At 51.7% G+C, this 10,837-nt stretch overlaps 1 long non-coding RNA gene across 1 annotated transcript; it reads right to left on the bottom strand.

Annotated features, from left to right (window-relative positions):
- Positions 1-5,180: 5,180 nt before the first annotated feature.
- Positions 5,181-9,988, bottom strand: LOC141583554 (uncharacterized). The gene is made up of 3 exons (XR_012516208.1): positions 9,879-9,988; positions 8,824-8,951; positions 5,181-5,256 (listed from the first exon to the last, which is right to left on the bottom strand). It is a non-coding gene; the product is annotated as an uncharacterized LOC141583554 (long non-coding RNA).
- Positions 9,989-10,837: the final 849 nt, after the last annotated feature.

Below are 10,837 nucleotides of genomic sequence, written 5' to 3'. Positions count from 1 at the left end.
GTTTTGTGTTTGTGTTCAAGTATATGCTTTCAAGGGTAAGAGTGGCTTCTACGTTTTCAGGTTTGAATTTCTAAATGAGGGCAATGCCTTAGCCAGTTATCCTAAATAAGATTCAGAAGAAGGCAGATGATCCCAGTCTTATAAAGCAAGTTGCGGCAAGGAGTTTATGTTATCACTGATTAAGTAGGAGGAGGTAAAAATACAAAAATTAGCCAGGCGTGGTGGCTGACACCTGTAATCCTAGCTACTCGGGAGGCTGACACATGAAAATTTGCTTGAATCTGTTGGGGCGGGGGTGGGGGTTGCAGTGAGCTGAGACCGCACCACTGTACTCCAGCCTGGACAACAGAGCGAGACCCTTTCTCAAAAAAAAAAAAAAAGTGGGTGAACCTTCTAGGCTTTGCATAAGACCTATGTAACAGTAACAGAAACCTGCTCTCTGTCCTCACATTCTGACACTAACAGGAATTCAGTAAAACTGTTTAAATGATTCTTATATGCAGTTTCTGGCAAGCTGCTATGTGATACTGTTGGGGCGGGTGGAGGGGGGTGGGGGGAGGGAAGGGAGTTTTAGTTTCTTTTAGGTCAACATTGTATCGCTTGTAAACAAGACATTCCAAACCACTAAGCAATCATAATGTAGGTTAAACTGTGACTGACTTTTGGAATTTATTTTGAGACAGTCTCTGTTGCCCAGGCTGGAGTGCCGTGGTATGATCTTGGCTCACTGCAGACTCTGCCTCCCAGGTTCAAGCGATTCTCCTGCCTCAGCCTCCCGAGTAGCTGGGATTAGAGGCACCTACCACCACGCCCAGCTGATTTTTGTATTTTTAGTAGAGACTGGGTTTCACCATGTTGGCCAGGCTGGTCTCAAATTCCTGATCTCAGGTAATCCGCCCACCTTGGCCTCCCAAAGTGCCGGGATTACAGGCGTGAGCTACTGTGCGCTACCGTGCCCAGCCGGCGTTTGGGATTTTTAAGGAAATGTACAAGAATGCTAGGCCAGTAAGCGACAGAACTGCATATCCCAGGATGTGCAGCCCCTTGAGTGCGAGTTCTAGAGCCATCAGCAGCTCTAGAGTCCTGCCAGTTGTCAAGGTGGGCATTGTGGGTGAAACTGCGTTCTTCCCACCTGGAGAAGAGCAGCCCTGTCCTCGTGGCACCTGGTTCCTAAGAGTGTGCAGAAGCCGCTGACAGCACCGCATGGAGGTGTCGTGGGGAAGACAGCAGGAAGTGGGGTGGGACTCAAAGGCCTTTCCAGGGGGCAGGCAGGGGCTGAGGGAACCGGAGGGCTTATAGCCAGGGGGTGTTTGGAGGAGGAGCCCAGGACAGTGCTGAGGTGCGGGGCACCGGAGGGGCGGACATGGCTAAGTTAGCCTCTATGTTGGAGGCGGGGCTGTTGGTGAGGGGAGGCACTCAGCCTGCCTCAGGTTTCCCCGAGTGGCGATACTACCTGTGAGCCACTGGCACCTGCAGGAGGGCTGCCTGGAGGCTTCCAGGAATAGTCACTGGAGCAGCTATGTTGCCAGGGAGCCAGAGTCACTTGAGGTGTCAAATGGGTCCCACTCTCCCTGGTAGCTGGGAGTACTGGAAGGTAAGTGCTTTCTGATGGCAGAGTGAACCTGCCCAGGCCACTGTGTGACCATCAGGAAGACCACCACATTGTCTTGCTACCCCATGCACTGGATCTCATGTTAATAGGTAACCCCCTCGTGACCAGCTTCTGTATGTTCCTTTTGATTTGCCCAGGGTCTGTGAGACACCCAGAGGGCCCTGTAAATGCTGTGCCCAGCGCGCCTCAGCCTGAGTATGAGCTGTACGCAGGGGAGGTGGTGACGTTTGTAATCCAGACGTGGCTTCATTGCGACTGGGTCACCTGTGATACCCTAAGTCCTGAGAGCTTGTCAGGTGTGTGTCATCCTCCTGCTAACTTGTGAAGTTCTTAGCAATCCTTAGGTGAGTTTGAGTGCCTTAGGTTAAAGTTAGCTGCTTAGAATGGACAGTGCCTCCTGTTAGACACAGACACACATCCCAGACACCCCACCCTGGGGGCTAAGCCTGTGGTTTAAGAATGGCCCAAAAATATATTGCCTGCATTGTGTCTCCATGGCCTGTTGGGGAGGGGTCCTGCTAGCCCTGGATCGCAAGGGTAAGCCGCCTGGTGTCATTTGTGGTGAGTCCTATCCCATGACTTAGTCCTAGAGAAGGACCAGCTAAGGACTTCAGAGGTCTTGAAGTGAGTTCCAGGCAAGGGCAAGAAACCAAGACGTTTCATGGGATTCTTAAGATAAAGGAGGGTGGTGCGGACCCGTTGTGCCGGGAGGTCGGGTCCTGTCCCCGGGGAAGCCACGTAGCTGTGGGGTGAGCTTGCCCAGGGCTCTTTTCTCAGCAGTGTGGATGTGGCGCCCTCTACCTAGACCTCTGAGTTGGAATGCTTGGAGCTCGGGCAATGCTCATGGTCCTCAGATGGCCTGTGGGGTCACTCACACTTGGGCGTGACTCGAGGCAGATTCCTGTCACTCCTGCTCACATTTCATGAAGTCCCCAGTGAGGTTTGTGGTCATGGATGCAGGCGGCTGTGGCGAATCCAGGTCTCAACAGACGGGGAAACCCGCATACATCCTGCCATGTCACTGTTGGAATTTCCAAGTGGGGAGGAATCTGAAGGACCAGAGAGAGCAACTGAGCCCCAAAAATGAGAAATGAGTCTGAGGACATGAAGGGCTTCTCAAGCTCACGTGGCACGTCCACGGGGTCCCTGAGAGCGCTGGGCCTGGCTCCCACACCGCTGCTCGTTGCAAAGGCCTGCAGCCCCTTTTTGTTTTCTGACAACTAGAGAAATTTCTGTGAGTTTAGGTGGAAAATCGGTGCTTACATTATGGTCGAGCCCCTCCAGGTTCTGAAGACGAGGCTTGAGCCTGTGGCTCACGGCAGGGGGAGCCTTTCAGGGACACGTTGGCATCACCAGCTGGGTCTGTGTGTGGAAATGATGATGGTAAAACGACATGGGCTCACGAAACGTGAGAGGCTTCTTGGTGGACTTTTTGTGGCCAGTGTGTATAGGATGCTGCCAGCGGAGAGCCATGACCTCAGGCCCAAAGGCTGGAGTTAGGAGCTGGGGTGCATCGAGCCCTGAAGGGGGTTGGCAAGGCACGGGGGAAGGGAATCAGGCTCCCTGCGCTTCAGGCTACTGCTTGCTGGGTCAAGCGTCCACTAAAATCAGCTAACATAATCAGCACAGCGCCTGTTTTGGGAAATTCAACCCCAAATCTTTAATTTGATTTAAAAAGCTTTCCAGGATCTCGCCTTTGCCTCCCTTTCCAACCTTGCTGCTTGGCAGTTATTTCTGTTAGAAAATAGGTATTTTCCTCTTAGTGTCCCCAGATGTGAAAGAAAAGTCATCATAATCAATAGTCTTGGGTCTAAGAGAGGGAGCCTTCGCCGGAAGGGAACCAGTGAGCAGGCTGATCACACCGGATTCTGGTCTCCATCATGCTGCTTCCTGCCTGTGTCCTTGGGCACGTCACGGGACTCCTGCGCCCCAAGTTTCCTCATCCCCACAATGGGCACTGTGTGAGTACCTGGGCAGCTCTGACTCATGTTATTAGACCTCCTGGTAGGCCCTGTGCAGGGAACCAAGCCTGCCAGTTTAAAGGGCAGTGGTGGGAGGAACTCGTTTCGATGACAGACAAAAGGGAAAATACTGTAATAAGTGGCTTCCTATTTTCCTTTCCCCGTTCTCTTGCCTTTGAATTTATAATGTTGCTTTTTTGGTATTTAAGATTCTTGCTCTGGAGCTTTGACCGTTTTGAAGTAAATCTTTAGTGTCAATTAAATGTTGTCATTCGATGTTCTGGCTACAGTGGTTTCCATACTATTTTAGGGCAGCACTGTAGGAAGATATTGCTAGTTACTGACCCAATATCTATTTTCCTTGATTACTTCCAGGACTGCCAGATTTAGAAAACAAAAATGCAAAGCTCCACGTTACATTTGAATTTAAGTAGACAATACTTTTTTGGTATATGTTCCAAATAGTGCATGGGCAGTTTAACTGGGTGTCCTGTATTTTATCTGGCTCAATTTTGTTTCCATGGCAGGGTGCACAGCTGAAAAGATAACTTTAATAAAATCCTTGCAGCTAGGGGTGGTCACAACAGAGTGCTTTCCTTTGGAATGAAACTTTTCTAGGAGAAAGTACTTTGCTTCCCTCCTTGGATTCTGGGTGGAATTCAAATGCAATGCTTGGAGACACAGCAGCTATGTTGTAACCATGAGGCAGCTAGCTGTGTAGTAAGGCTGACAGAGCAGGAAGCTGGAAAGGTCCAGGAGTCCTGAGGCTTTGATCCTTCTTTTTATGTTCATATATATCATTTACATGAAGAAGACACCCATATCTGTTTATGCCACGGATATTCAGGACTCTCAGCTGAATACAGTTTTAACTGATGCATTCAGGAAACACATATATTAAACAAAATCTCATGTGAAACTCCACAGGGGTTGCTCTGGTTAAAGAAATCTGGTAGGGAGGAAAAAGGGGGCATGATAGCTTCATTGCTTGAGTTTCTGCTCCACTCCCTCGCCCTTCTCCCGGGTTTTGGGGGATGTCCTGTGGAACCCCTCACTTCCATGAAACACAGCTTTAAGCCAACAAACCACCAACTCTTTCCCACTCATTTTAATTTTCATTTTCTCAACCCTTTTGGGCATGGGTTGAGGAAGGTGCCCTGTGGGTTCCACAAATGACCGCTGGACTGATCCGAGCCCTGGATGCCATAGCTGGAGTCAGGAGCTTCCCCGGGCCTTGCAACTCCGGCCCTGGTTGCTGCTCACTGCGGAACCTGCCCGTCAGGAAACAGCAAGGGCGCCCGCTTGACTCCGGTCATTTGTCTGCCTCCCAGTCCAGATGAGGCACAGGCTGGTGACCTCAGTTAGGGGAATCCCTTCCCTGGCCCCTTGGGAACACTGGCCCCTCCTGGGTGCTGGTTTCACCACTTCATTACCAAACTCTTTGTCACAGACAGGCATTGGGTGAGTTTCCAGCTCAGCCTGAGGATGTAGCCCTGGGACAGCACAGCTGGACAGAGCTGTGCACAGGTGGCCGTGCGTGCTGTGGCTCCCCTGCCCCTGGGCCCGGCATTCGAGGCCCTCTGAGACATTCTGCCCTCTGAATGCTTACCTCTCCACTGATCTGTCCTGAGTGGCTTGTTATTTTTTAACATTCAGTCAGTCATGTATCAGCGGTTATGTACACTGTAGAAAAAAATGAATGAAGAAAAATTAAATGGAAAAAGAAAAAATCTGAAAATATACAAAGAAGAAGCCCACATTGTTTTTTTATTGGATTCAACAGACCTGAAACTATCTTGCAGGAGCCCCTCGGTGCCCACCCGAAGGCCACGCTTGCCAACTGCACCCGGGGCTCTGCTTCTGGCGCCCAAATCCTCTCTCCCTGAGCTGCACCCAGGCCGGCTCCCCACTCTCCTCCCCAGCCGCACTGTTTCTCCCATGGCTCACCCAGGGGACCACCGACCCTTTAGACTTCTTCAGCCGGCCGGCCCCATGGCCCCGGACAGCCCCTAGTATACAATGGCTCTTTCTTATGGGCAATGCTCGGAGGCACATATCAGGGCCCTGCTGTTCAGAAGGAAGCGCTGAGACCTGGGTGCCGCCTCTTCCAGGAGCCATGGATGCGGCGGAGCTCACCCCCAGAGACTCCGAGTTAAATGGTCAGGAGGGAGCCTGCACACCGAGAGCTCTGAGCACCAGGCTCGCCTCCCGTGTGGCCAGGGCGGCCCGGCCCGAGGAGCTCAACTTTGCCACCACGCGAATGTGACTGTCTGTGTTTATCAAGTCGTGACCTCTCTTGCTGTAGTTGCTCTTCTCTTCTTTTTCCTGTTCTATTTAATTTTTTAAAATGCTGGTGGCCTCAGTCACTAAATGTTTTTTTACCACTGCTCATAAGCAAGACCTGTCATGTGAGACAAGCACCAAAGCATGGAGAGGGCCAGCCCTGGAGCTGCCCTGAACAGGACTTCAGAACTGCACAGAGCATGGCTCCTTCTGCTGGGGCTTGGAGCTCCTTTTCAAAGCTGATGGCAGGACGGGATCCACAGGGCTTGACCCTTTGGTAAGAAGGCATCCCTCTGGCCAGAGGTGACACGACATGGGCAGGGTCCCAATGCTACTTAACACTGTTTTGGGCACAGAACAAAGCACGGTTGGAACATTTCTTGTCTGGTCTGCCCGTCTCTACGTGTCCTGAATTTCTAGCTTGTTTCAAAGTGGTCAAAGACCCAAGGCTGGTCTGACACAGAAGGGGTTGTGCCTATGTGTGGGGAGGTGCTGGCACTTCTGTGTCCCCTTGTATGTCCCCAGGGACAGGACAGCCCCTGCCTGTTGTCTCCCCTCCTTGGTGTCATGTGCATGGGGACCGGCTGTCCTTTGGGGAAGTCTCTCCGCCTCCACCTCTGTCCCTCTGCTCTGGTAGCCACCACTTCCCCGTGCAGCGCGGCTCCACATCCCTGACAGGCCCGATGACTCCTCTTTTCTCTAGTGTTGGGTCCCGTATTTGTCAGTTAATTACCTATTCATTATAAGAACGTATTTCTCTTGTGTCATTATTTAACTTTTCAAATATATCTTCTTTACTCAGTAAATTGTGAGCATGGGTGTCAGTTCCTCACGGGCTCAACACTGCCAGGCACGTAGAAATTGCTTGATGCCATTTCACTGGCTTATGGACAGGTGGCCACGCTTCTCTGTGCTTCTGTGATTCCAGGCCAAAGAAAGCCAGTAGCAAGCAAATAGCAGAGCTTTAGTGAGGAAGAACAACATTTTACCTTGAAAAAAGCAGCAGGAAAAAGAGCTCAGATTCAAGCTTCCTTTATTAAGGAAAATTGAAATCTAGGTACCTTCAGCTGTTTCGTGACTTAAATGATATGGTTAGGTCTCGATAAACCCCATGTAAGTCAAAACTACGTTTAATGCACCTAATCTAACAAATGTCTACCTTACATGTGCTCAGAACACTTATATTAGCATATAGTTGAGCAAAATCATCTAACACAAGCCTATTTTATTAAAATTGGTATGTAATATATGTACATATTTTAGTACATGTATTTTAATATGTTCATATAATTTGTACAGATCAAATTAGAGTAACTGGGAGATCCGTCACCTTACATATTTATTTTCTTTATGCTAAAAACATTGGAATTGTTCTCTTCCAGGTATTTTGAAATATACAATAGGTTGTTGTAAACTTTAGTCTCCCTACTGATCAAGAACTACCATGTCATCCAGAAATCTCACTCATATATCCAAAAGAAAAACGATTGAAGAGACATCTGCACAGCATGTTTATTCAGCGCTGTTGACGATAGCCAAGATGCCGAGTCAACCTAAGTGCCCATCAATGATGAATGGATGAGGAAAACGTGACGTGGCACGATTCAGCCTTTTACAGCATAGACAGAACTGGAGGCCGTTATGTTAAGTGAAACCAGCCAAGCACAGAAAGGTAAATACTGCATGTTCTCATATGTGAGAGCTAAAGTGGATCTTCTGAAGATAGAGAGCAGACCGGTTGTTACGAGGGGCTGGGAAGGACGAGGAGGAGGGGAGATGAAGAAAGGTTGATTAATGGGTACGCAGTTTCACAGAATTTATTGTATGCTTTAGTGAAATGAAAACAGAATGGTTGTATGGGTACTCAAAGTTCTCAAAGTATGGTTTCTACTAAACATGCATGGCTTCCACATCATCATAACATTTAAAAATCATTAAGTCAATCATTCTGTCTGTAATACCCTTTAGTACAATGCTAAGGTCCTTCATTTAATTGTAATAATACTCAAGTAACATTGAGTTACTCAAGTGTTGCCATCCTGGATAATTTTCAGATTTAGATTTTTTTTTTTTTTTTTTTTTTTTTTTGGGATGGAGTTTCGCTCTTGTTACCCATGATGGAGTGCAATGGCGCGATCTCGGCTCACCGCAACCTCCGCCTCCTGGGTTCAGGCAATTCTCCTGCCTCAGCCTCCTGAGTAGCTGGGATTACAGGCACGTGCCACCATGCCCAGTAATTCTTTGTATTTTTAGTAGAGACGGGGTTTCACCATGTTGACCAGGATGGTCTCGATCTCTCGACCTCGTGATCCACCCGCCTCGGCCTCCCAAAGTGCTGGGATTACAGGCGTGAGCCACCGCGCCCGGCCTTTTTTTTTTTTTTTTTTTTTTTTAAAGACAGGGTCTTCTTGCTCTGTTTGGGATGCAGTGGTGTGATCACAGCTCATACTCCTAGGCTCAAGCAACCTTCCCACCTGAGCCTCCAGAGTAGCTGGGACTACTGGCATTTGCCACCATGGCCAGTTAATAATTATTTTTTGCAGAGACAGAGTTTTGCCATGTTGCCCAGAGTAGTATCAAACTCTCGAGCTCAAGCAATTCTCCCTCCTCAGCCTCCCAGGTGCCTGGAGCCACCACACCCAGCCCTTCTTTGATTTTTTAAAGTGCCTGCTAGCTCATCAGTACAGGAGGAAGAGAAGTTGGAGCCACGATGAGACAGGTAACTGCCAGCATTCTGCTTCATTTCAGTTATGTTCCTGGAGGGGGGCTTACTGATGAGTCTGTGTCACCTCGCAGGTGAGCCCGGCCTCCCTCCACTCCTGCACAGCAGGGAGCGCTGCGTGGTGGGCTAGGGTCCGGGGTGGGCACGCTGTGCCCCTCACCCCCGCCACGTGGAGCCTGGCTGAGGGCTCCCTCCCACCTGCCAGTCCTGGCCCTTGCCATTCTGGCTGTGCTGCGCAGTCTCACCTTCGAGAAGAAGGGGGCGCTCTTGCCTCAGCCTTGCAGAGTTTCTCCGAGTCCAAACCCGCCTGCCAGCCTCCCCGCACGGCCTGCAGCACGCCACTCCAGGTAGGAGGGGGTCCCTCTAAGGCAGACTGCAAATGAAGTTAATATTTTTTAAAGCCCCAGGTATTCAGGTTTTAAGAAGCCCAGGGACATGAGGCTGTCGTTTTTTGCTCTATTGAAAAAAAGAAAAACCTGCAGAATGTTAACCGTGACAATGAGGTTGAAGCTACAGATGCTGCCCCTCGGGGGGTCTGGGGGTCCCTCCTGCTCCCCAGGAGAGTCCACTGGCTCCCTCAGAGGGGCTCCTAGAATTGCTGAAGCCAGCCTCGCGCCCTCCCAGCAGAACCTGCACCAAGCTCTGGGGCTGTGTTCTGGTGTGGGCAGGGGATTGGCGGGCGCTTTGTCATTAGGGTCCCCGATATGCTGGGACAGGAGCCTGATGAGTGGAGGGGCCGGGCCCCCTGAGGATGCCGGTCTGTTCTTTCCCGGAATCTGCCGTGGCTCAGCCTGAGAACCTCAGGAAAGGGAACAGGACGGAGAGCTGCCTGTGCGAGGAGGCCTGGGTCCAGTTTCCGTCTAGCTCCCGCCGAGCTGTGTCAGTGGAGGCAGTGGCGTGCTGTGTCTGGCCCCTTGGCCTGCGTGGGAGAGGGAGACCGGCTACCTGGCGTGGTGGGGCCGGATGCAGGCCGGGGCGCAGGGCACTCTGCAAACTGCCTGGTGCTTTGCAGGTGGCCTCTGACTGAAACCTTCCCCTCCAAGCCCAGAGCCCTTAGGGCTTCCCGCCCCTCTACTGTTCCCCGCTCCCTTCTCGCCCCCCCCACCCCACATTCTCTGTCTGGCTTGCCTGGGCACTGACTCACTGGAGGGCCCCTGGCCCACCACCAGCAGACATTTCCCCATCAATGCCCAGGGCTGAGGAGGTGGCCGAGGCTCTGACTGGGCCACAGGCTGGAGTCCAGGGCAGCTGCAGAGGAGCAGCTGGGTGCCGTGTGGCCTCAGTGACATGTCCCACATACCTGCCTCGGAAGCCGGGGGCAAAACAGCACTGAACCCTACAGGAGCCCTTAGGAGGGGGACCCTCCAGACGGAGAAGCCTCCTAGCTTGGGGCCCTGGAGCTGCTTCTCCTTCTGGGAACCAGGGTGCTGTGTGGGTAGAGCATATGAGGCCCGGAAGCCAGGGCCATGCCCGGTTACAAGGAGGGTCCCTCCCACACGTGGGCGAGGCTGGCAGTGGGCGGCCAACTAGCCAGCTGTGGGTCCTGGGAGCTGACTTACTTTGGCGGTTAGGTTTATGGCCATATTAAGAGAACAGCAATTGTGATGAATGCCCTACCCTAGGCACTCAAAGCCTCCATTGATGATGAATGAATCTTTTGTATTTTATCAGCGCAGAAGAACACAAAACTGTCTTTTCTCCCTCTCCACTCTTTAAAGTCATCTTATTTCCTTTGTGCTGTGATTTCACGCCCTGCAGATGGAGGCACCGGCAGGTCTGCACAGGCGGGACTTGCCTCGTGTCTTCCAGGCTGTGCTGGCTCCATGGCCGCCCCTCCTCCCACGAGCCCTCTGCACTGGTGCTGGGCAACGAGGCAGCAACTTGGCCCCAGGTTGCTGTAGTTTGTGCTTACACAGTAGGCCTCTTCTCCAGCAGGCGTGTCAGGGTGGTCAGGAGGCAGGGGCTGGGGAGGGGTTAGGCCTTAGCCCCCCTGGGCGTCCTCTGCGGGAAGGTGAGCAGCTTAGCATCCGCCAGCACCTGCCGTTCGGCGGGCTTCGGGCTGTAGGGGCTCTAGCTGCCTGCTTCCTGGGCAGGAGGAGTGCTGGCTGGACATGCAAGAGTCAGATACGGAGGTGGGTGGGTCGTGGGGCTGAGATGTTTTGTCTCCCCCAAATATGTTGGACTGTGACCGCCAGTGTTGGAAGTGGGTGTGGTGGGAGGCGTTTGGGTCACGAGGGCTGGCGCCTCCCGCATGGTGGG

This window comes from Saimiri boliviensis, chromosome 1, assembly GCF_048565385.1.
Source record: "Saimiri boliviensis isolate mSaiBol1 chromosome 1, mSaiBol1.pri, whole genome shotgun sequence".
In the NCBI taxonomy this organism is placed as follows: Eukaryota; Metazoa; Chordata; class Mammalia; order Primates; family Cebidae; genus Saimiri; species Saimiri boliviensis.
The sequence above is the reverse complement of the archived record's forward strand: the minus strand, read 5'-3'. Positions and strand labels throughout refer to the sequence as shown.